Consider the following 12894-nt stretch of genomic DNA (forward strand, 5'->3'; position numbering starts at 1 on the left):
CAGAGAGTGGTGGGTATGTGCAACACCCTGCCAGGGGTGGTGGTGGAGGAAGATACATTAGGAGCCTTTTAGAAACTTGTAGATAGACACATGGACATTAGAAAAATGGAGGTCTATGAAGGAAGGGCTAGATTGATCCTGGTGTAGGTTAAAGGGTTGGCACAACATCATGGGCCAAAGGGACTGCACTGTGCTACAATGTTGAAATCTCTATGCTCTCAAAGGAATAGTTCTCTGGTCAAGGAAACTTGGGAAAATTACAGTAAAGACTTCCTTTCAGAGGCCTTTGAACATGACCAATTTGGTGTCTTTATTTTCATTTTCACTTTTTTTTGTTTAATGAAGTTGTGTTGACTCCCTATTTACTCAGAATATATGGAATTCTGTCCTTGTTCTCTATTGTACAAGTTGATGCAAAGTGATCCATTCAGCATGGACTCTAGTACCTTAATTTTATTTACAGGATTAACAAATATTTTTGAGAGACTTTCTTTGCTTGTGGCCATTCTTATTTCGCTTGTATAATTTTAAAAATAATTTGGGTTTATTTGATGGCTCTGGCAAATTCCTTTTCATTTTGTGGTTGTTACTTAGCTTATTCTGCGGTTCGTTGTGCTTCTTCCAGTTACCAGAACCCACATCGACCAGACCCTTTCTTCATGTTTTATGATGTCCCTTATGCTAATAAGCATGGTCTGCTTGATCAACAGCCTGGAAATGTGTCATGACCTGGTGCTAATAGAATATGTTCAGAGCAGGAGATGCAAGGACCAATAGAATTTGGTCTTTGAATGTAATTTGCTTCCACTGTATGAGATGCCAGAGATTGTCTTGCTGCCAAAGACCTCACCTGAGTGAGTATCATTTTGAGCATTCATTACTAGCCAACTGTGTTGCTCAGCAAATACAGAAGAGGGCAAGTTGAGTGTGTAAAGGTTTTCACTTTGCATTTTGTAGTCAGAGCAAAGGCCATGGGGTAACCCTAGAATGTACATTTGCTGCCAGTGGAGCTTAATTCTTTTTTGTAATTGTTCACCGTGGTGTGTAAAAAAAACCCTGATGAATTTAGTGATGGGACTATAGTTCACACCCGTTTTATGCTCAATAGACAGGGCAATCAATAGAACAAATCTTTAAATACAGTATATTTTGTTCAAAATTATTCAGTTTTGCATTGATCAACCTTATGTACCAATTAATGGGACCATTTGGTATAGGAGCAGTAGTAGGTCCTGGGGATTTATCTACTCTGATTTGCCTCAAGATAGCAAGCACCTCCTCCTCTTCAATCTGTATAGGTTCCATGACCTCACTACTTGTTTGCCTTATTTCCATTGACTCCATGCCAGTTTCCTTAGTAAATACAGACACAAAAAAACCCATTTAAGATCTCCCCCATTTCTTCTGGTTCCATACATAGCCGACCACTTTGATCTTCAAGAGGACCAATTTTATCCCTTACTATCCTTTTGCTCTTAATATACCTGTAGAAGCTCTTTGGATTATCCTTCACCTTGACTGCCAAAGCAACCTCATGTCTTCTTTTAGCCCACCTGATTTCTTTCTTAAGTTTTTTTTACACTATTTATACTTCTCAAGTACCTTATTTGCTCCCTTATCCTATACATGTCATACATCTCTCTCTTCTTCTTTATCAGAGTTCCAATATCCCTAGAGAACCAAGGTTCCTTATTCTTATTCACTTTGCCTTTAACCCTGACAGGAACATACAAACTCTGCACTCTCAAAATTTCTCCTTTGAAGGCCTCCCACTTATCTACGACATCCTTGCCAGAGAATAACCTGTCCCAATCCATGCTTTTTAGATCTTTTCTCATTTCTTTAAATTTGGCCTTTTTCCAGTTTAGAACCTCAACCTGAGGACCAGATCTATCTTTATTCATGATCAAGTTGAAACTAATGATGTTATGATCACTGGAACCAAAGTGTTCCCCTACACACACTTCTGTCACCTGTCCTAACTCGTTTCCTAGTAGGAAATCTAATATTGTATCCTCTCTAGTCTTCCACAGTAAAGTCATGTTAGCTACAGGCCATTCGATCCATCTCCTGTTAGACTTGATGTTAGAGGGATTAGTTTGCAACACTTGGAGGTTACGGGCACTATGGGGTGACTCTGGGCCTGGCACCTCCTTCATCTCACCAGGCTGGACACCTGCACTTTGTGCTGCTCCTGCTCCCGCCAGACACTTCATTCTCGCTTGGTGGATCTTCAACCCGCGATCGTTCTTGCAGATTTTGCCACATGCACACTGCTTGCTCATAGTCATTTGTTCATTGCCTGGGTCTGTTGCCGTTGTGTCCGTCCGACTGGGGTGCTCATCCTCCCCCACTCTCGGGCACCCCTGGGGGTATCTATCCCTTAGATTCATCGTAGCTTTTGTGGGGGTCCTCCTCCCCGAGGATACAGATTGGTTTGCCAGCCCATTCTGCCCTGGTCGCCATCTCTCCGAGCTGTTACTGACTCTCCAGTCATCACCACTCTTTTCGTGGTTATCACCCAGTCTTTCCTGGCTGTCACTGATGAACTCAGGGTTTAAGCTCTGTACATACACCTACTGATGCTTCTGGACACATCTTCAGTGAAGTTCCTGGAATCATCAGGTGTTTTGGGTCTTTCAACATCATACACCCTCCTCCAGGTGACCCAGCCGGGGCTGATCAGACCCCAGCTTGTGTCCAGATGGCTAGCTACACATGACTCCATGGCTCCCCTCTTTTGAGCCACAGCCACCTTGAGGCCCTCTCTGCAGCATCGGTGGTACTGCGGATGTCTCTCCTCTTCCTCTCTCCGTCGATGCCCAAATTGTTGAAGGCTCTGGCTACGGAACGGGCTGCGAATCCCCTACAACCAACCTCCACGGGGAGACACCTCGTTCTCCATCCAGCCTGCTGACAGTTGCTGACCAGTCCTGCGTACTTGGAGAGCTTCCTTTCAAAGGCCTCTTCCTAGCGATCTTCCCATGGGACCGTCAGCTCCAGCACCACCACTTGCTTGGTAGACTCAGACACAAGGACGATGTCTGGTCGCAGGGTGGTGGCTGCGAAATGGTTGGGGAGCTGCCTTTCGAGGTCCACCAACAGCTGCCAGTCCCTTGCAGAGGTCAGGATGCCTGCAGATGTTCTTTTGGCGGGTATTGGCTGCTCCCCAGCTCTGACAAAGGCAATGGCCTGCTAGGAGGGTCGGGACCACTTCGCCCACTCAACTCCTGTGCTGATGGCTTCTGCGCTGATATCAGTGAAATATATCCTTTCTAAAATAAGGAGCCCAAAACTACACACAATACTCCAAGTGTGGTCTCACGAGTGCCTTTTAGAGCCTCAACATCACATCCCTGCTCTTTGTAAGGGGTTTCTCCTTTTAAGTTACTGCGTATGTAATCAAAATGGCTTTTTTGTTTGTTAAAAGTAAAAATGCTTCTTTGTTATGCTAACTGGTGAGAGAGTGCTTTCTCTTGCAGCTTGTTTGGGTTATAAGTACAGATAGCAAGAATTGTATTCGTTTGTTAACCAGTTGGGATAGAGGTTATTCTTTCTTGTGGGTCTGTAAGCTAGTGTTGTGTGGACTGTGGGGGAGATGGCGCGAGGGGGTTAGAGGGAGAAGACATGATGTTGTAAGCTGGGTGACAGAACGGACCCCGAAGGGGGGTCCCAGACCCAGGGTTTTTGGCGAGGAGAGGAGACGAGGACAGATTCGTGTGGAGCGTCTGGTTGACCACCGTTGTTGGTCCGAGGCGGCGGGTCGAGGAGGTCGGAGAGGATTGAATGGTGGCAAGAAGACTTCGTTAACTGAGCTCCAGTGGTTGTGCACGAAGTGGTTGGACTTTGATAAGTTTGGCGCCTTTTACTTTTCCTTTTTTATTGTATCTCTATTAAGTACATAGTTCCAGTAAGATCTATAAAGTGTAATCATTTAATCGCATATGGTGTACTGTCTGTTATTGGGCTTGGTGGGGACATCACACAGCATCCACACAAGCTGATTATCCAGTCTGGCGGGGCCGAAGGCTGCTCCCCCTAGACAGAAGCGAGCTGAGCGAGCCTGAGGCTTACCGGGGGCTACATCTTATATTCTATTCCTCTAGAAATGAATGCCAACATTACATTCACCTTCTTCACAACTGACCCGACCTGGAGGTTAACCTTTAGGGTCTCTTGCACAAGAACTCTCAAGTCCCTTTGCATCTCTGCATTTTGAATCCTTTCCTGTTCTAAATAACAGTCTGCCTATTTATTTCTTCCACCAAAGTGCATGACCATACACTTTCCAACATTGTATTTCATTTTCCACTTCGTTGCCGATTCCCCTAAACCAAGTCTTTCTGCAGGCTCTCTGTTTCCTCAACACTAACCACTCCTCCACCTATCTTTGTATCATTGGCAAATTTAGCCACAAGTCCATTAATGCCGTAGTCCAAATCATTGATATGTATTGTAGAAAGCAGCGGTCCCAACACCGACCTCTGTGGAACTCCACTGGTAACCAGCAGCCAGCCAGAATAGGATACCATTATTCCCACTCTCTGTTTTCTGCCAACCGGCCAATGCTCCACCCACACTAGTAACTTCCCTGTAATTCCATGGGGTCTTATCTTGCTAAGCAGCCTTGTCAGCCGCACCTTGTCAAACGCCTTCTGAAAATCCAAGTACACCACGTCTACTGCATCTCCTTTGTTGACCCTGCTTGTTATTTCCTCAAAGGATTACAGTAGGTTTGTCAGGCAGGATTTTCCTTTCAGGAAACCATGCTGGCTTTGGTCTATGTTGTTATGTGCCTCCAGGTACTCCGTAATCTCATCCCTAACAATCGTTTCCAACAACTTCCCAACCTCTGATGTCAGGCTAACAGGTCTATAGTTTCCTTTCTGCTGCCTCCCACCCTTCTTAAATAGCAGAGTAACATTTGCAATTTTCCAGTCATCCAGTACAATGTCAGAATCTGTCGATCATCATTAATGCCTCCACAATCTCTCCAGATACTTCCTTCAGAACCCGAAGGTGCATTCCATCATGTCCAGGAGATTTATCCACCCTCGGACCATTAAGCTTCCTGAGCACCTTCTCAGTCGTAATGAACAAACTGAGGATGATTTCAACCTGGTGATTCTGGGAAGATGAGTAGTAAGAATGTTTAAAACTAGACCAATCCCTGAGCAGTTACTTCAATCCATGTATGGTTGTAGGATAGGCAACAGTTGTATTTTCCGGAGTCAGGTCAATCCATCATTCCTTAAGGAAGTTACATATCATATTTGCTTAGATATTTTTATTTCCGTAGTTCAGCAGATTTTTCTGGAGCCTCAGGAATTGTGCCTGATACCAGGAGGTGGGAATCCCTGATCCCTAAGCTCGCTGCTCGCTGCCTTCGCACTGCATATGGATCAGGGAAGCAGCAACATTTTTGAAGGCTCAGAGAGCCTACTCTAATCTTCTCCGTGACTTGCCAATCCCACCCGGTCTACCACCACACCGCTTTGAACTGGCTAAACACACCATCATCTCCTGTCACACAAAAGTCACGTAGCTCGGTGTCTGGTATTTCCCTCTCTTTTCCAAACCTGGTTCAATGGTGGGGTGCAGAGCAGCAGCAGATATCCTTAAAATTACACACCACCTTGGTAGAGTGGTGTTGCCAGGCAGACTACACGAAATAGCTAAAGCTGTCATCGATAGGCAGGGATATGCAATACCAAAGACAATACCCAATGTTCACGATTACAATAATGGTGGACAAGTAAATAGCTTACAGGAGGATGAGTCCCAACAAAGAAAATTAATGGGTCTACATATATGAAAAAGACATCCTTTGTTTACCATCTTCCCCCAAACTGCAGTCACACATAAAACTGAGGAAACACTACAGGTCAGCTGCATTAATGGAAGGAAACGAAAGAGTGAAAATGGACCAAACGTTTTGACTGTCTATGCCTCGCCTTTGCTGTTGCCTTACCTGCTGTGATCTTCACACAATTTCTCTGTTGCTTCAGCTTCCAGCATTTACAGTCTTGCAGATACAATCACCCAGTAACTGCAAAACGATAGATGCAACTCTCAGCTACTTTAACGTTGCCAGTACTTTCTACAAATTCTTTTGTCTCTACTGTCCCTTGTTGCAGCCTTTTGCTAAAGCCTTTCCTGAGCAACAGTTTGGTCACCTTCAATGGAGTGACTCTGGCACGGAAGCTAAGTGCCCTCACAGGCGGGCAGCGAAAGGGCTCATGCTCTTGAGTATACACGTTTCCAGCCAATTAGGGTTTCCCTGAGGTTGTGTTTAACTCCCTTGTCGAGTGTTGGCTGAAACACAGCAATGGCAATGATTCCATGAAAGAAGACGACAGTTTAGATTGGCACTATAAATGAGAGGAATTGATTTAATATTAACTCACTGTTTCAAGCCCCAGTGTTAGCATTACCTTTGAGTTTAAGAGTTTTAGTTAATGTCCCAGTCAGCTTACTGTTTATTATTTTCCTTTCATTCTGGCAAGTTCTTATTAAAATATAGTGAACTGTTCAATCTACTTCAGAGTCTCTCTCTCTCCACCACCACACACCATGTCAGCAAGACTCGACTTCAAAGTGGACCCAGCGGAGAGAGAACTACCACCCTGACATTTGTTGGTCAGATAGTAGAAGAGAAGTTAGAGTCAGTAGAGGCTGGATTGGCAAAAGTGGCTCATGCAATTCGACTACTACTTTCAGAGCAGCAAGCCCTGCTTTGAAGTAGGAAGAACAAGTGTCACACTCACGGTTACGGTTGAGCAATCTGTCACAGTCAGAATCAGGTGGTAGCCATTACTGATCTCACTGTCGCTATTCAGCAGCCTTCTGCCAGGACAGCCCCACCTCCAGCATCAGCACATTCCACATACTCCTCTATAACAGTCTCGTCAGTCTCTGTCACTAATGCTCTGGTTCCCCCAGCAGTGTCCATACCTGAACCAAGTATTCCTCCGTTAGACAGATAATTCCAGCGACCTTGATGGCTGCAGGAATTTTATTACTCAGTGTGAGCTGACTTTCCAAGCTCAGCCAGGTAGGTTCAGGTTTGATACGCATAAACTGGCTTATATGGCGAATCTCTTAGATGGTTCTCCACTTAGCCTGTTCGATGATCTACAAGATCCAGTTTTCCCCACAGCCCAGTCTTTCCAACAATTTGTGTTTGTGTTTGAGAGAGTGATCTTCCAGTATGGGGTCAGTGAGGGACCACACAGTAAATGGAATGAGAGATCTCTCATCACTGCTTTCGAGCATGGGCTGAGTGCAGGTGTTCAACATGAAGTCACAGTGCGTGACGAGCAGGATAGCCTAGATGAACTGATAAATCTGGTCATTCGAATGAACAACGGGGCAACTGAGTGGCACAGAGAAAGAATGCTTTGAGCTTCCTACCTTTTTAAATCACTAATTCATCACCCTCTCCCTCGTCAGCCAGTACCCAGTCTGCAGAGGAGCCTATGTAGGTGGGGCACATGCACCCATCTCGGGAGGAACTAGATAGGCACAAGATCAAGTTGCTGCCTCTACTGTATCACTCCAGGCCAGTTCCGGGCATCATGTTCCAAGCCCTCAGTAAAAGAGGATACCCGTCAGCAAGAAGGGGAATTCTGATGAGTCAATTCACTCTCCAAGCGTCTTCCCCTAACCAAGTAATGCTCTCAGCTTCCTTGTTGTGGAGGGTCCCAGACCCATGAGCTTCAGGCGTTTATTGACTCCGGGGCAGCTCGGAATTTCATGGATATTTCTTTGCCTCAAAGATGAGGAGTTCCTCCTCAACAATTTAGAGAAAATAATGATGTCAGGGCTCTGTGTGGTCAGCCTCTGGGCACCGGCAGAATCCACCTTTCCACAGCACCCCTCCAACGTGTGCTAGAAGGCAATTATAGGGCAGACATTTCCTTCTGTCTTGTGGATACACCTGAACTGTCGCTGGTGCTTGGACTTCCCTGGCTATCTCACCACAACCCATCGATTGACTGGTCCCTAAAGGCACCTCGAAGAGTGGGGAACGGTATTCCTTTCTACCTGTTTGGTTCCAGCTCAATCCCCTGTCCGCACATCCCCTCCTGTGCTCACTGCTAGTGTGCTAGTCTGCTGTTCCAGCTGAAAATGCTGACCATCTTGAGATCTTCAGTAAAAGGAACATCATCCCCTTACTTCCACACTGGCCATACAACTGTACCACTGACCTCTTACCCAGTACCAGTCCTCCTGGGGATAGCTTATTTCTCTTTCTCCGTGGCCGTCATCTCATCCTGAGATGGTGGCCATGGAAGAATACATCAAGAAAAATTAAAAACTCTGTGTCTGCATTGGTTATCGTCCCCTCAGCAACATCACAGTGAAGAACTTCTACCCTCTTCCCCTTCTTGCCTCTGTATTTGAGCATCTCCAGGGAGCAAACGTATTCTCCAAGACATATCTGAGTAATGCTTACAACCTGGTTCGCATCGTAGAAGGGGACAAGTGGAAGGCAACATTCAACACCTCCACTGGTCGCTATGAGTACCTTGTGATGTCTTTAAGTCCGCCAGTGCCCCTACTGTTTGCCAGGCCCTGGGCAATGATGTGCTCCGGGACATGTTCAATGTATTTGGATGACATTCTTATCTATTCCCACTTTTGCCTGGGACACGTCCAGCATGTCTGGACAGTTCTCAAATGGCTTCTTGAGAACAACCTTTATGGCAAGTCAGAGAAGTGTGAGTTCCACTAGAGGCAGGTGTTGTTCTTGGGCTATATCCTCACCCCTTCCAGTGTACAAATGGATGCATGTCAAGTTCAGGCTGTCACCAAGGGGCCCAAATCATCTACAGTGAAACAGGTGAGGTGCTTCACGGAGTTTGCAAACTTTTATCACTGCTTCATCAGAAACTTCAGTTCCATCATGTACCCCATCAATGCACTCACTAAGAAGACCTCTGCAGGATTCTCATGGATAGATGAAGCATACCAATTACTCTCAGCGCTAAAGTGATGCTTCACCACTGGCCCAGCGCTGCAATATCCAGACCCTTCCCATCCATTCATCATCAAAGTTGATACATCAGATGTCAGCATTGGAGCTGTACTCTCCCAACACTCTCCTGTAGATAATCAGCTGTATCCCTGTGTTTTTACCCCCATCATTTGGCTCCTACAGAGTGTAACTATGATGTTGAGAACTGAGAACTTCTGCCTTTCAAGGAGGCCCTAGATGCATGGTGACACTTGCTGGAGAGGACAGAGCACTCCATTCTCATATGGACAGATTCCAAAATCCTCTCCTACATTTAGGAGGCGAAGAGATTCAACTCCTATCAAGCCTATTGGGAACTCTTCTTCACCTGGTTTAATTTCACCCTCACCTTCCATCCTGGTAGCAAGAATATCAAGGGGCAATTCTCTCTCTCCAACTAGTTCAACATCTCTGAGGACAGTACCTCTTCAGAGCCCATCCTTCCTCACTTTTGTGCATAGCTGCTCCAGTGATTTAGGGACTATAAACTTAGGTGAGGGCTGCCCAACAGTCAGATACAAGCCAAGGTGGGGAACCTTCCAACCAGCTGTTTGTCCCACCCACCGTGCATACCAAAAGGTTGGAGTGGGATCACTCTTCCATCTGGTTGGCCGCCCAGGAATTCAACGGACCCTGGAATTTATAGAGACAATTTTGGTGGCCATCCATGTCCCAGGATGTCCACGACTTCACCCTTGCCTGTCCCACTTTGCCCAGGCAGGATGTTACATCAGCACCCAGCTGGTCAGCTCTGCCCGCTGCCTGTGCCCCTCTGCCCCGGTCCCACCTCTCGGTGGATTTCATCACTGGTTTGCCTTCATCAGATGGAAACACTATCATTCTGGGATTTATGGAGTGGTCTCCAAAGTTGCCCAATTCATTGCCCTCCACAAGCTCCCATCAGTTTGTGAAACTACCACCCTCATAGTTCAGCACGTGTTCTGGTGGCACAGCTTCTGTCAGGACATAATGTCTGGTTGAAAACCACAGTCCATGCCTTGTTTTTGGAAGGCTTTCCATTCTCTTTTAGGAGCAACAGCCAGCCTCTCATCAGGTTTCCAAACTCAACTGAATGGCCATACTGAGAGCTGGAGACAACCCTGTACTTCCTTGTCTCTTCCAACCCCACGACCTGGAGCTCCCAACTGTTTTGGTCAGAGATTGTCCACAATAACCACCAGTCATCCTCCACTGGTATATCCCCCTTTGAATGCCAAAAGATGTTCCAGCCACCACTCTTCCCTGACCAAGAGATTGATTTGGGAATTCCTGCTGTTGAACAGTAGAATGCTACAAGTGCACATGGGGATGGGCCAGGGCTTCTTTGCTGTGGACTCAGAAACAACATGCCCAGCAGGCTGATCAGCTCCATTGACAGGCGAGGCCTTTCAAATCGGTAAAGAAAGACTGGATGACATCTAGAGATTTTGTTTTAAGAGTTAAGAGCCGCAAGTTTGCACAATGCCAGGCATTGTAGTGGAGAAGGCCGTCAACTGAACCTCCTATCGACTGCACCCACCTTGATCAATGAAGATTCACCCAGTATTCCATGTTTCCCAGCTGAAACTGGAGACTTCCTCCTCCCTTGCTCCAGGAACCCCCCCCCCCAACTTCTCCCCATTTGGTGGATGTGTTCCTAGTCTATCCTCCGTGACCACCCCCCCCCGCCCCCACGGCATCTCACCTGGTGGGGGTCATGGTCAAGTACCTTGTGGATTATGAGGGCTATGGCTCAGATGAATGTTCTTGGGTACCTGCTCATGAAATCCTAAGAAAGTCTCTCAGCCGGGACTTCCAGTGAGTCTGGGCACTCTCGCAGGGCGGTCCGCTGAGCGGGGTCGGCAGTCGCTCTCGTGAGTTCCAGCCAATTAGGTCATATTTAACTCCCTGCTTAACTTAGCCCTTGTTCTGGGAAAGAGGACTAATGTTCAGATTGATGCTGTAAAGGAGCGAAGTTAATTTAGTATTGTCATTTTTTTGAGCTGCAATGTTGGCATTAGCTTTCAGTTTGAGAGTTTTAGTTAAAGGTCCTGTTGGACTATTGTTCATTATTTTTGTTTCATTCTGCACAGTTCTTATTAAAATTTGGTGAACTATTCAATCTGTTTCAGTGTCTCTCACTCTGCACGTGGGCCATCACTGCACATTGAGTCACATTGGATAGGAAAATACTACAGATTTCAGAGGAATCTGTAAGAAGCGTATTTCTTCATCTGAACTCATAGCATTGAACCTTCCTCTACCCTAATATCTATCTTGTTAAATGCAACAGTATATAACTATGATTAGATAATATTTAATTTAATAAGGTTTTCATTATTAATCCCCATATTGTTGTATACTCAGTGGCCACTTTATTAGGTACACATGTATACCTGTTAATTAATGGAAATATATAATCAGCCCATCATGTGGCAGCTATTCAATACGTAAAAGAATGTGGATATGGTCAAGAGGTTCAGCTGTTGTTCAGACCAAACATCAGAATGGTGAAGAAATGTAATCTAAGTGACTTTAACTGTGAAATGATTGTTGGCACCAGACAGGGTGGTTTGAATATCTCAGTAACTGCTGATCTCCTTGGATTTTCAAGCACAGCAGTCTCTGGAGTTTACCGAGAAACAAAAAGAATCCAGCTCTGCGGGCAAGAACATCTTGTTTATGAGAGAGATGAGCAGAGGATGAACAGACCGGATGAAGGTCACAAGAAATCATATGACCACATGTTACAGCAGTGGTGTGCAGAAGAGCATCTCTGAATACACAACACATTGAACCTTGAAGTGGTTGGGCTACAGCCCCAGAAGACCACATACATGCATCAGTGGCAACTTCATTAGGTACAGTAGTGCAGTTAAATGAATAATATATATTGTCACCAAATATTCTCCAGAATCCCTGTTTAGACAAAGTTGCTGCATTTATTTCCCTACTCTTGCAATTAATTTATCAGAGAAAAGGACCTTCATCTTATTATTGCTATGCTCCTTCAAAGCATAACATGTCATTTATATGAAAACAACTTTACTAAATTCTGTCCATGTTCCATAATAGTTGCACGCATCTTGCCTCAGCAGCATTCTGTGAATCAATTATGGTACTATCTGCTGGTTTTCTTGTAACATCAGCTTAGTTTTGTTCTATCTTGGTGTACACTGGTTGGTGCGCTATTGAGCTATTTATAGATTCTTTTTCTATATCCAGCTGCCGCTTTGCAAGGTCTGCAACCGATATGAAATCCATTGCAGAAATGAATATGTGAAAAAAAACTGGGCAGAATAGTGATCAATTAGTTTATATATTAAATGTTACTCCCAGGATTTTAACACACAGTAAAGCATTTCTTGTAGGAAATTGTTAGGAACAATGAAGTGAAAAGGATGCTCAGTTAAAAAGCAGTTTTTATTTAAAGGGCATCCACAACAGCTTGTGATGTTTAAGGAGCCCAGAAGGTCAGGCACCATCTATGGAAATGAATAAGCAGTCCATGACTCAGACTGAGACCCTTCGTCGGGACTGGAAAGGAAGGGGAAAGACATCAGAATTAAAAGGGGCGGGGAGGGGAAGGAGGACAAGCTAGAAGATGATGGATGAAACCAGGTGGTGGGAAAGGTAAAGGGCTGGAGAAGAAGGAATTTGATAGGAGGGGAGAGTGGGCCATGGGAGAAAGGGAAGAAGGAGGGGCACCAGAGGGAGGTGATAAGCAGGGGAGGAGAAGAGATAGGAGGCCAGAACAGGGAATAGAAGAAGAGGGGAGAAGAAAAAAAGAGGAAAAAGTACTAGAAAGAAAAATCAATGTTGATGTGATCAGATAGGAGGCTACCCAGATGGATTATGAAATGTTGCTCCTCCACCTTGAGAGTGGCCTCGTGGCA

The 12894-nt window shown here is 45.4% G+C and overlaps 1 long non-coding RNA gene across 2 annotated transcripts in view; it reads right to left on the reverse strand.

Annotated features, from left to right (window-relative positions):
* LOC140729651 (uncharacterized) overlaps window positions 1-12894 on the reverse strand; it is a 63686-nt gene that overhangs the window by 22523 nt on the left and 28269 nt on the right. The gene's annotated exons all lie outside the window — the stretch shown is intronic.

Source organism: Hemitrygon akajei, chromosome 6, assembly GCF_048418815.1.
Source record: "Hemitrygon akajei chromosome 6, sHemAka1.3, whole genome shotgun sequence".
Lineage (NCBI taxonomy): Eukaryota > Metazoa > Chordata > Chondrichthyes > Myliobatiformes > Dasyatidae > Hemitrygon > Hemitrygon akajei.